The sequence below is a fragment of the Gossypium hirsutum genome, chromosome A01 (genome assembly GCF_007990345.1).
Source record: "Gossypium hirsutum isolate 1008001.06 chromosome A01, Gossypium_hirsutum_v2.1, whole genome shotgun sequence".
Taxonomy (NCBI): Eukaryota; Viridiplantae; Streptophyta; class Magnoliopsida; order Malvales; family Malvaceae; genus Gossypium; species Gossypium hirsutum.
In genome coordinates this window covers 112,903,778-112,916,499 of record NC_053424.1, presented here as the reverse complement: position 1 = coordinate 112,916,499, position 12,722 = coordinate 112,903,778, and positions in this window count along the sequence as shown.

The window sequence follows — 12,722 nt, the reverse complement described above, 5'->3', positions numbered from 1 at the left end:
CGTCGGATTGTCTCTGGAGCCTGAACCTTTCGGAAAGTGTGTTAATGTTGAAATGTCAGCTTGATGCTGAGGACCAATGTTGACGAACACCCGATGTGGATATGGATTGGGATGTGCAGGGGTATTTATTGGGGCGAAACTTGGTGGATAGACAGGATCTTCATTGTCATTCCCGAGATTGATCATAGGGCTCTTTTCTTTTCCTGGCCCTCAAAGTAGTAACTTGGTTAACTGATTCATCATGATTTTTTGCGATTCTAGTATCTGATCCTTCATATCTTGCTGAATCTTAGTCAGTTGCTCTTGCATCTGTTCTTGCAGCCGATCTTGCATTTCTTTCTACATTTGCTCTAGTTTTTCCAACCTTTGATCCATAACTTTTGCTTTTCTCCGTGTGTAGTAATAATGTTCCAGAGTAACTACAATACGATTTCTAATTAATTAGGGTTCTCTTGTGAAGTTTAATGCACATGATGCAATGCAATGAAAATGCATGGAATGAATGCAAAAGAAAGTAAGACGTTGATTCTGAATTTAATTCTATTAGAACAACTTTTCTAGAAAGTAAATTCCTTTACATAAAACGGATTACATATGCGGCTTTGCCCTCATGTTCCAAGCGAGGACACCGATTTCTTTTCTTTGTAAAAGCCGAATCTCGTAAGCTTCCAATAGATGCCCCCACTAGCTCCCTTTTACTTGATTCAGGCCGCGACTTAATACTCACCTATGCTCGCAATGTTCGTTAGAACCTTTAAGAAAGTTGAGACGTGATGTCTTTCGGATAATCTTTATTTACTTAAATCCTCAGGTAAAGTCTTGTTTTCCTCCGTGAATTTTCAGCCTTCTTCGATTGTGTTTACTTGGACCATATTCAGACAACCGTATTTTAATCCACTTTATCAAGAAATTCATTTTCTTATGACAAACTGTTCTATTTAGAAATCAAATATGAATTAAAACCTCATTTCTATGATGATGTAACGCAATGCAATCATAGACAAAAAAAAACTCGTTAGTACAGAAGAAATAAATAACAGAGAAAGTATTTATTCGAGTAACCACTATATTTGGGCATGGTTCTACCTAAGTGGACCCTCAAGGTTCACTATATGTGGCTCAGTTCTAGAGAAAGGGTACCCAAACCAGCAGATTCCTCAATCCTCACCCATTATAGGCTCATACAGATCGAGTTCGGCTCAGGGGATTCATTTCCCTATGGCCATGCGAAGGTGAAAACCTCATGAAGACATAGGTACAGATGTATCCCGAAAGCAGTCCACTAGCCCATGTGAAGGTGAAAACCTCACGAAGGCATAGCTTCTCACTCCCACTTAAAAGGCGTGACCACAACAGTCAAGCGATATGCAATGCGAGAGGACATAAAAACTTAGAACTCAAAAAATATGAATAACATGATGAAAACCATAAAACCCACGAGATGCAATAAAAGGATCATATGTTAAAAAAATCAAATTTTAAATTTTCAACAAAAGGACAGAAAATGATCAATTTTACGGCTTAACTCTCTTGTTGTCCCCAGCGGAGTCGCCATGCTGTCAAAACCATTTTTATTTTGAAAACGGGGATCGACTTTAAAACGAAAATGGAGTCGCCATCAATCCTTTTTATTTAGGTGTGATCGGGTAACCTTGTGATCGATCATTTTAATAAAGTATTTTAGTTTATTAAAACAACATTTTTGGTCTACGAAAAACTAGAAAATGGATTCGGGAGTCAGTTATGCACGAGGAAGGATTAGCACCCTCGCAATGCCCAAAATTGGTTCAGTATTATTGATCAATTTACGTCCTAATGTTGAATCTTTGAAAAAGATTTTAAAATACAATTCCTTTAAAACACTCGGATAACTTGAATTGGATATTAAGATTCTCTTGCTTAGAAGGAATAAAATATTACGTCCAGCACGATTGGATACAATATTTCGAACCCTCGACACAAGATCATCTCAGGATTTCCAAAACACATGCACTTAAAACTTTTCAAAAGGATATTTGACTATTCGACCCAAACGGTAAACCGAAACCCAGCACGATTGGGCACGATTTATCGAATTTCCAAATACGAAACATTGCCTCATTTTAATTTGAGAAAACATGGATGGAATTTCAAAAGGATATTCTGTATTTTAGTCGAATGAAAAATCGAAACCCAGCACGATTGGGCACGATCTCTCAAACTTCCAAACACGAAATATTGCCTCGTTTTAAGAGGTTTTTTTTAATGAGGGTGATTATAAAAGCGGTGAAGTACATTTATTCGGTTTATATAAAAATGAATTGAACAATTTAAGATGAAAGAGTAAGCAAGCTCGATCATAAATCAATACATAGAAATCCAAAAGCAAAGTAACTAATATGGAACATGTACATAGTTAATATATTACACCATTTATCAACGATATTGCAAAGGTGCAGATATGTAAATTAAAACACACAAAAACAAACAATAAACAAACGAACAATACATAAAATAAACTATATGTATACAGACAAACAATACATGCAAAACTTTAAAATTAATTATAAAATAAATAAAAATAATTAATGCATAAAATATAAAATATTGATCTATCTAAATTAATAATATACATATAATGAAAAACTTATTATAAATATATGTACAGAAATAATTATATAAAACATTTGAAATAAACAAAAATACATCATAGAATAACTTTAGAAGGCATAAATTATATATATATAGATTTAAAAGGAAATGTATAATCAGAAATAGATTTAAAGTAAAATACATAAAATAATATAAAATCAACAATATATATAAAAAAATAATGTGGAACAATTCAAAGCTGATGATATAGGAAGCATTTACATATATATAAGTGCAAGAAATAATTTTGTAACGAAACAGTATAAATGATATACAAAACAATATATATACGAATAAATAATATACACAAAATACAAATAGCTTAATATAAATAATATATATATAAATAATAATATAATATTTAAAAAATGTTTATAAAAGAGAAAATAAATAAAATATAATAAAACAGAATGAAAATATACAAAAGAAAATACAACAAGAAAAAATTAAAATAAGGTGGAATCAATTAACAAAATGTTAAGATAATACGAAAAGGGGGGGTAAGAATGAATGAATTATAAAGAATATAAAAACATGAATTTTAAAAGAACTCAATGGAAATAAAAACAAAATTAAAGGGATAATTTGTAAACAAATAGAATTTCTAAAGCGTAGACAAGGACTAGAATGAAATGTGCCCAAATAAATAGGGATTTAAAATACAAATATTCCAACTCGCAAAAGACAGTATTTAAATGAGGAGCAAATTAAAACGATGCGCAAATCCTTCGAAATAAAAACCGTTATTGAATGGTTGTTATTTTATGCTCGTATTCAGCATCTCCTCTCATTTTCTCCAAAAAACCTACCCCTTTACAATAGTTTTGAATGGCTTTTATAGTCAAATTTTACAACTAATCGGCCCTTTCTCTTTTCCTAGGCAAGTAGGGTAATGGGGTTAGTGGGGTGATGGAATTAGTGGCAAAGGGTGATGGAGTTAGTGGGGTGATGGAGTTAGTGGTCGGTTTAGTAGTGTGCTAATTGGATGGTTGGTGTTTTGGACTCTGCTTGTTGGGCCCGGGCAAAATTTGGGCTCTATAGAAAATATTAGAGTAGTTCATGTAATGCAGTGTAGCGACGGACGGTGGTTTGCAAGGTGGAGCTAAATTGTGTGACTGACAATAAATCTAAGTGAGGGAATAGGTTGAAAAAGTTTAAATTAGATTGTCATTGGAGGATTTTTATTTATTGTGTCCTAAATTTGAGGATTAAATACGAGTAATGAAGAATATTGTAAGTTGCATAAGGTATAAATATTTTGTTTTAATAAAAGTTTTTAAGTTTTGGGTGATGGTGAATAGTGAATAGGCTTCCGAAAGAATAATAAAGAAATACTTAAGATTACAAGAAAAAAAGTTAAAAGTAAATCTCTTAACTATCTTTCATTTTAACCCATCAAATCAAGTTCTCTAAAACATTTCAAAAGCGGAAGAAAACCCAAGAACCCTATTATGTTCCGAGGTTATTTTTACTTCTTTTATTTTTGTGAAGTATTGTCATGTGAAACATCTTTCATAAAAAACCTCTTGGAATGCAACCTATTTTTAAAGAAAAGTTATTTTTGAATGAGAGTTGTTCTTGAATAAAAATTATTCTGACATGTTCTAAACGTGAGTTTCTCAACAAAGTTATTTTTAGTAGAGATTATTATGAACAAGTGTTGTTTTATGTTGATACTTTTCTTCAAAGTGATTATTTCGAATAAGGGCTCTTGTTATAAAACACAATTGTTTTAAATAAAAGTTGTTTTGAACAATGGTTGCTTTGAATATAACTATTCTTAAAATGTGGTTATTCTAAATAAGAGTTATTTTGAATATTAGTTATTCTCAAATAAAAGCTACGTTGTATGACAACTACTCTAAACTGAAGCCATGTTCTAAACATAGTTGTTCCGAACGTGACTATTCTTAAGCAACGGTTGTTCTGAATAGCAATTATTCTAAACAAGAGTTGTTCTTCAAGAAGAGATGTTAAATAAAGCAACACTACTAATTTGTTCCCTTAGAAACTCAATTTCCTAAAACATAATTTTATTTATCTCTAAAAAGAGATAATATATTAGTAACCAAAATTAAATATTTATATTTTGTCCCTACACGAGAAAGAATTGTTAGTAGAAAAAATTCTCATGCAAGAATAAGTAATAAAAAAATGATAAAACAATTATAAATTCATAAGGAAAAATTCTAGTTGTGTAAAAAAATGTATTTCCCATTTTATATACTCTTGCATGGAAACATTTTTTTTTAAGTACGAAATATATTTCATGTATATAAGTTTGTGTATGTGAAAACATGTTGTTTTCTCCTAAGAAAATTTGGAATAGCATAATATTGTTTCTCCTTAAAATTTTCAAGAATAACATGCTAAAGCTTAAGTTAGAAAGAGCATGCTGATCTAAAAAATGAGAATATAATATTGCTTCTTTTTTAAAAGAAAAAATCAACAAACAATATACCATTATTGTTCCCTTAAAAAAATGAAAAGAGTATGACATTGCTTTTAAAAAATAAAATAATATATTTTTATGTTTCTTCAAAATTGAGAATTTCTCATCTCTTAAAAAAATTTGGGAATAGCAATTTTTTTTCTAAAAATTTGAAAATAGCATACTAAGGAAAAATAGTAAGAAGAGAATGTTGTTGCATTTCACAAAAAATAAGAGAAGAGCAAGTTGTTGTTTTCCGTTAAATATTTATGAAGAAGATATTTGTAACACCTCATATCCGACTTGAACCTCGAATTTGAATGTGTGATGTCATATTACATCGTTAAAGCAACTCAAGCTACTATAACACATATACATTCAATTCAATCATCAAATAATTCATATGCATGCATTTGTACACTTATTGATTTCATTTCATCAATTTACAGGGTTATACGAATTAATTTTAGAGTTAAGACTCAAATCAAAACTCAAATATTAAATTTCAAATTTATGCCTCGAGACAGGAGTCTTCATGTCTCAAGACAGGTCATAAATTATTTTGGGATTTTTATCTTTGAAGGAACATGTCTCGAGACACTACATGTTGTGGCTCCAAGCAAGGTCCTTTATGTCTCGAGACCAACTTTCCATGTTTTCCTATTTTTTCTTCGATGTTTGAATGTATCGAGATAAGGGGTTTCTATATTGATACCTAGAATAGGACAAAATATATTTAGCTACGATATTCTTTTGTCTCCATACCTAGGAACAATTGTCTTAAGACTATACAAATATGCCTCGAGACCTCAGACTCTTGAATGCAAAATTTAATGAAATGTATTCTAGCAGTCTCGAGACATGTTCTTTCTGTCTCGAGACTCAATGACCAAATAATTAAAATCCTACTCTTTTAAGTGTCCAAAGCCTAACCAAATGAACCTAAAATTACCTAAAATGTACCACAAAACATATTCATCCAATTAACTTATATAACATGTTCAAACATTACCAAATTATAACATTCAATACACTATTACTAAACCAACCCGTTCGCACATTTAATCTCAAATAATCAAGCATAATTAACTAGTAATCAAAAGATAAAATTCAACCAATATAACATTATAGGTCACTTATCAAAACTAACTTAAGAAACAAGCCAACCAACCTAGGTAGATACCATATGACCTCAAAACATATAAATACATACAAAATAGGATAGGAATGACTTCCAAGTTGAGCTTGAGAGTTGGATGCTTGATCACAACACTTTTACAGCTTTTATCTGAAACCTACGCACAAAAAAAAACAAAAATATACGCTGAGTAAAGTATACTCAGTGGTGCTAACATAATCCGAATTCAATTATAAACATAAGTAAATCATGTAAACAACTACCTGCCAAGATAATATATTAGTTAATAACTAAATTGTTATCAATTTCATTAGGATATATATACCATGGAACCAAATACCTCATTATTGTACAATCATATTCATTTTATTTAAATGCTCATTTACAATATATGAATCTTGATGCACCATCAGAGTATTTGCATTTGACTAATCATATCCAAATCATATTTCATATTAGCATTAATATATCATTTCAATTATATATATATGTGTGTGTGTGTGTGTGTGTTCAACATGTTATTTTTACATCTTTGCTCCTATTAACTAAATCGAATATAAGAATGGATACTCAGATCAATCCACCATCACATTGAATATGCACCAAAGTGCTAATTCGGCATAATTGCATTGATCCCACCAACCAGACCAGAATACGCTTGTACTCTTAGGGCATTTGAGCTGGTGATATGTTTCTCGACCTCAAGGTATTAGAGAACTATACCTATTGTAATGGGCCAATTTAGCCCGGGCCAAGACCCAAAAATAAACAGAAATAAAAACCAAAATAAATCTTAACAGTCCTAATTACAAAACAACAGGCCCAAAATACAACAAAACCCATAGCCCAAAATTAACCCTAGCCCAAATGGCCCAAAACTAAACTAATTTTCAGCAAGAAAAAAGAATGGTAGATACCCTAGCCGCTGAACTCTAGGCCTAACCCTGGCACCGCACCTGCTGCAGCCTCTCCGCACGCGTCTAACGCTTCTCTGCTACTACCTGCAACACGCAAAGCAGAGGACAACAAAGAAAAAAACAAATAACAATAGCAAACAAAAGCAAAGAAAACAAAAGAGAATCTTGTATTTCGTCTATAAAATAGGTCACATCAATTACTTGTATTTTTTTACGCACACCAGAGTAAACAAAACAAAGAGCAAAATTAAAGAAAAATTAGAAATCAGATTTTAATCTTTAAAGGTGATTTTTTTATCCTTTTAATGCATTTTATTTTGATCCTTGTTGGCCTATTTTTATTATTTATAATTTGTACCCCGAATTTCATTTCTATTTCAATTCAATACTTAATCTGTCTAACTTCAATTTAAAAAAAAAACTTTTTTATTTAATATTTCATTTAATATTTTATTTATTTATTTATTTATTTTCAATTTTAAATTAAACTTATATTAGTTTTATTTATTTATTTACTTATTGTTTTTTAATTGGCTTGTTTTATTTTTATTTTTGCCCTTATCATTATTATTTTATTCCATTATTTATTTTTTATTACTTTTTATGTACTTTCAAAATTCAGATTATTCATTATTATTATTGTTATTATTGCTATTATTATTATTGTTATTTATATTATCGTGTTCATCATTATTATTATTGTTTATGTATATTAACATTATCATTTATTAATATCAATTCTATATATATTTTATATTTTATTATTTATATTATGCCATTATTACTCCAAATTTATGTCGCACTATCATTATTCGCTAAGTATGATCCTTTTCTATGTTTTAACCGTTTTTATGACATAATAGAATAAATTAAACATATCATTTTAAATGTTACATTAATTTTCACCCAAATTCATAAAAAAGGAAAATTTTCAAAAATAGGCAATATCTGATATTTGGGAGATTCGAGAAATCGTACCCTAACTTGCGGGGTTTTGATTTTCTCGTTGAACTTGAATATCTGGATATCCTTTCAAAATTAAAACATATAAGATTTTAAATAAAAAATAAAAGAAAAACTTATTCTCGAGGGTTAAAGGTGTCGTGTCTTAACTTACAGGATATGACGTTTTGTTATCTCGAGGCGAGAGAGTCTTTAATGTTCGTTTCAATTTATTCAAGCGTTTTATTAAAAATAGCATAATACAAAGAGGGATAGTATTTTAAATTATTTTCGAGTTTTCAACTTTCGACATTAAGACATTAAGTAATCAACTAGGTACCAATTTTGGGCGTTATGAGGGTGTTAATCCTTCCTCGTGCATAACCGACTCCCAAACCCGTTTTCTGGATTTTTGTAGACCGAAAAACATTGTTTTAATAAATTAAACCTTTCATTAAAAAGATCAAGTTTCGAGGTGATCCGATCGCACCTCATAAAAAAAGATTGGTGGCAACTCCTATTTTCGTTTTCAAAATAAAAAGTCGACCTTTCAGAAAAAAAGTTTCGACACCCGTGACTCAATTTGACAATGTTAATAATGCAAATTCCATATTCAATCGCCATATGATATTAAACAATCATAAACATATACAAATTACATACCAATTATCATAATCACATAATTAAGTCTATACGTACAAATATAATCATATCGATAGTTTACTATATTCGATCATTTGGCAATTTAAGCATATACATTTAACTATTTAATGAACTCAAATTATGATATCACAAACTAAAATATTTATTTGTCAATGGCTTTGGATTTCCTTTTATCTTGGGATGGTCCTATCTTGTCTTTAGCTATGAAATTAAATATAGGAAGTTCATTAATCACACAATTCAAATATCAATCTACACATTATAAACATGAATGCATTTTTGTTTGATTTTGTAACAGCCCATTTTTAGGGTTAATCAGAACAGTAGTTTCGGGGCCACCAAATCTGACGAGTAGGTTTGTAAATATTATATTTAATTTTTACGAGTTAATTATGATTTTAAAAATATTTTTGATATTGTGATTTTTTTTATAAGCGATTTATTAAGTTCAAGTGATATGACCCTAAGGTCAAGTGGGTTTAGAAAATGAGGTATCGGGACCTTGTTTCTATAAAACGAGTTGTAAATATTTTTATAAATATTTACAAAGTGGCAATAAGATGGTATTAAAGTTTCGTTGAAAAATTTTATCGTTTCAATAGTTAATTAAGCAAAAAGGACTAAATCGCAAAAAGTAAAAAAGTTGTGTTCTATAAACTAAAGGTATTAAATAGTTATAGAACTTTAAATTGGAAGTCCTTATTTGGCAATTATCCCATTAAAGAGATAGTGGGATATGATGGCTTGGCATTTGGTGTAATAAATAAAGGTTAATATTGTAGATTGGTTAAAAATAATAATAAAATGAATAAAATAAAAGAATCAAGGTGTCATCTTTTTTATTCTCTTTTTACCAGCCGAATATGAAGGCTTGAGAAGCCATGGGAGAAGATTCCAACTTTCAGCTAATGCATGATCAAGATCGGGATGCATGATCAAGATCGGGTGGAAAATCAAGGAAAATGGGAAAATTACCAAAATGCCACTGAACTTTGATATCTCTACAATTTAGCCAGATAAGTTCGTATATAATAAGCATTGTTAAATATATGCTTCTAATGCTTTAATATCGTATAATTTGTATATACGTGAATATTTTAATGTCTGACGACATATCGACTAAATGTGGCACTTAGTGTGCGAGGCAATCAAATATGGCACTCAGTGTACGAATATTGAGAATGACACTTAGTGTGCGAGATACTGATAACGACACTTAGTGTGCGAAATATCGAATGATTCAAAGGGCAATTATAAATTGTGATTGAATGATTAAATCGAGCAAAGTGAACAGGTATACATGCTATATTATATGAATTATTTATGAGACGACTTTATAATGGTGATATTCGGGCTTTGAGCCTAGCAAGCCCTATGCTGGTGAATTAAATCGGGCTTATGCCTAGCAGGCTTATTGCCGGTGTATAAAATCAAACTTTGAGTCTAGCAGGAAGTGTCGGTGTGAGATACAGGCTTAGGCCTACCAGGCTTTATGCCGGTGAATTATTATAAGTTTATGCCTAGAAGATTTATTGCTGATATGGTAGTTGAATACGTTAAACGAGCTAAAACGATCAGGTACGTGATAATTGATTACCTATTTGAAAATAAGGTATGTATATGTGCAAAGAATGTATTGTGATGTATGTGGAAATGAAATATGATTATGTGCCAATGAAACATAAATGAATGAATAAGATGTGATTTGTAAAGTTGCATATGTGAAATTTGTCAGATGCTATATGAATGAAAAGTGAATTTGATTATAAATGGTCATATGAGATTCATATGAGAAAGATATATGATTAAATGTGTTATTTCCCATAATGTGTTCATTTGGCTATATGAAAGTGTGAAAAGGTTGATGTATGAAAATTTAATTGAATAAGTTTGTGAAAGTTCAAGTTGGTTAAGTGAGTAAGTATAATATTGAATGATGATAATTTGATAAGAGAACATGTTATGAAATTTAGAAAGGTTGTGTGAGATAGCATATTATGTTTACGACATTGTAATGAAAGTATTTGTTATGTTAAGTTTATTAAGATACAAGCTTACTAAGCTTAAAGGCTTACTCTGTGTTTTCTTTTTCTTATGTTTATAGATTTTCGGGGATTTGCTTGGGTTAGGAGTCGGTAGAGACGACATCACATTATCCGGTTACCATTTCAGTAAATAATATTTTGAGACTCGGTTATGTGGCATGTATTGGCTAGTCTTGGAGTTAATTATTTTGAATATGTATTTAAAGCCATGCGAAAATGACGAAAATGACTTGCTTATTATGCTTAAGTTTGGTTTTACATGTTCTTAATTAAAATGTTTAATGAGTTTGGTTTTGGTAGTCGTTTTAATATTTAGCTCATTTTGGAAATATGAAATGTGAAATAATTAGAGTGATGAATGATGGTATATTAACTTAACAGGTTTGGTTACTAAGTGGTAAATAATGAATATATTTTATGATTGTTTTGGTTGATTGTATTGGTATGGGTTCAAATGGTTAATGATGGTAATGATTAAGCATGTTTTGGGTTAGTTAATGGGATAAAAATATGAAGTTTAGGTATATTAATATAGATATGAATTAGATGCACGCTGAAGTGTTATTTGTATTCAAGTGTTAAGTATGGCTTTTATTTTTAGGATGAATTGCGCACTTGTATATATATGCATCATTAGTATGTTTGGGCATGTTATAATGTATTTAAGTTTCATATGTGATTGCATAATAATCCATGTAATATGATTCAATTGGTTTTATTATGAACTTGTGCAGAAGTTATCAAATGATATGTTTGATATACGATTAATGAGATAGAAATTGGCATATATTCGAAGTATGAAGTGTAATGATATACAATGGAATATGATTTTAATTATGAATATGGCATTAATATGATGTATATAAGGAACTGAATATTGGAAGTATTAAATATGTGAACATGTCTTTGGTATATACAAGTTTTGTTCGAATTTAGTAATTATGGAACATAATTAGTTGGGTTTTGATATATGTTCGTACTAAATTAGTTGGAATTTTTGAAATGTGCTTATTTGCAATATATGTTCAGTAAGGTATGATTATTTCTGAATTGGAATTATGACCCATGTATTCGAATTTATAATAAGTGAATTGTGGATATTTGAAATTAATAAGTTTTAAATGTTTATTAATTCTTGGTGTATGGAAGGTGAGAAATGAGTGTGCTGAACTGTGTTTTATACAGTAATGCCTCATAACCCTAATCTGGTAACGGTTACGGGTTAAGGGTGTTACAGATTTAGTCCCTAAGCACTCTAATATCCAAAACACTTGTTACTCACAATTTTACCTAATTAAATTAAATTTTGGCTTTATAAACATAGTATAGGGACCTTCTGCTACCATTATTTATTTTCAAACTTCAGAATTTACATTTCTTACAATTAGGTCATTAATTACACATAATTTAACTATATAATCATTGCTTAATCCTAGCCTAATTCAATAATTTTCACAAAAAATTAACATAAAATAACCATAATCTTAATTACTATTAACATGCATGAGCTTTGAAACTTAAACTTCAATTTTCCTCAAGTTACCATCAATGGAATTTCATCTAAAATCTTACTAATTCCCCAAATTAACTAATGGGTGTTTAATGTCTATTATACTTTAACAAAAAATATATAAAAAATTATGGAAAAACCTACCATTTTCCTTGGCAAGGCCTGGCGATGGTAAAAAAATGGTATCTATTTTTAGAATTTTATTTGTAAAAATTTCATTTGTATTATACTAAGTATTTCTCATTTCTTTTAATGAAAAAAAATATTAAGTTTGGATAAGCAACTTATTGTTGTCACCATTACTAATAATGTATATGTTCTAAAGACATTATTTAGAGAACATTTGAAGTTAAATTTTACTTTCTTGTTAATAAATAGCAAGCTCTTTCCATTTTTTTTCTTTTTAGGAAACACAATAACAGAAAGCAATGGTTTGTTCTTCCCA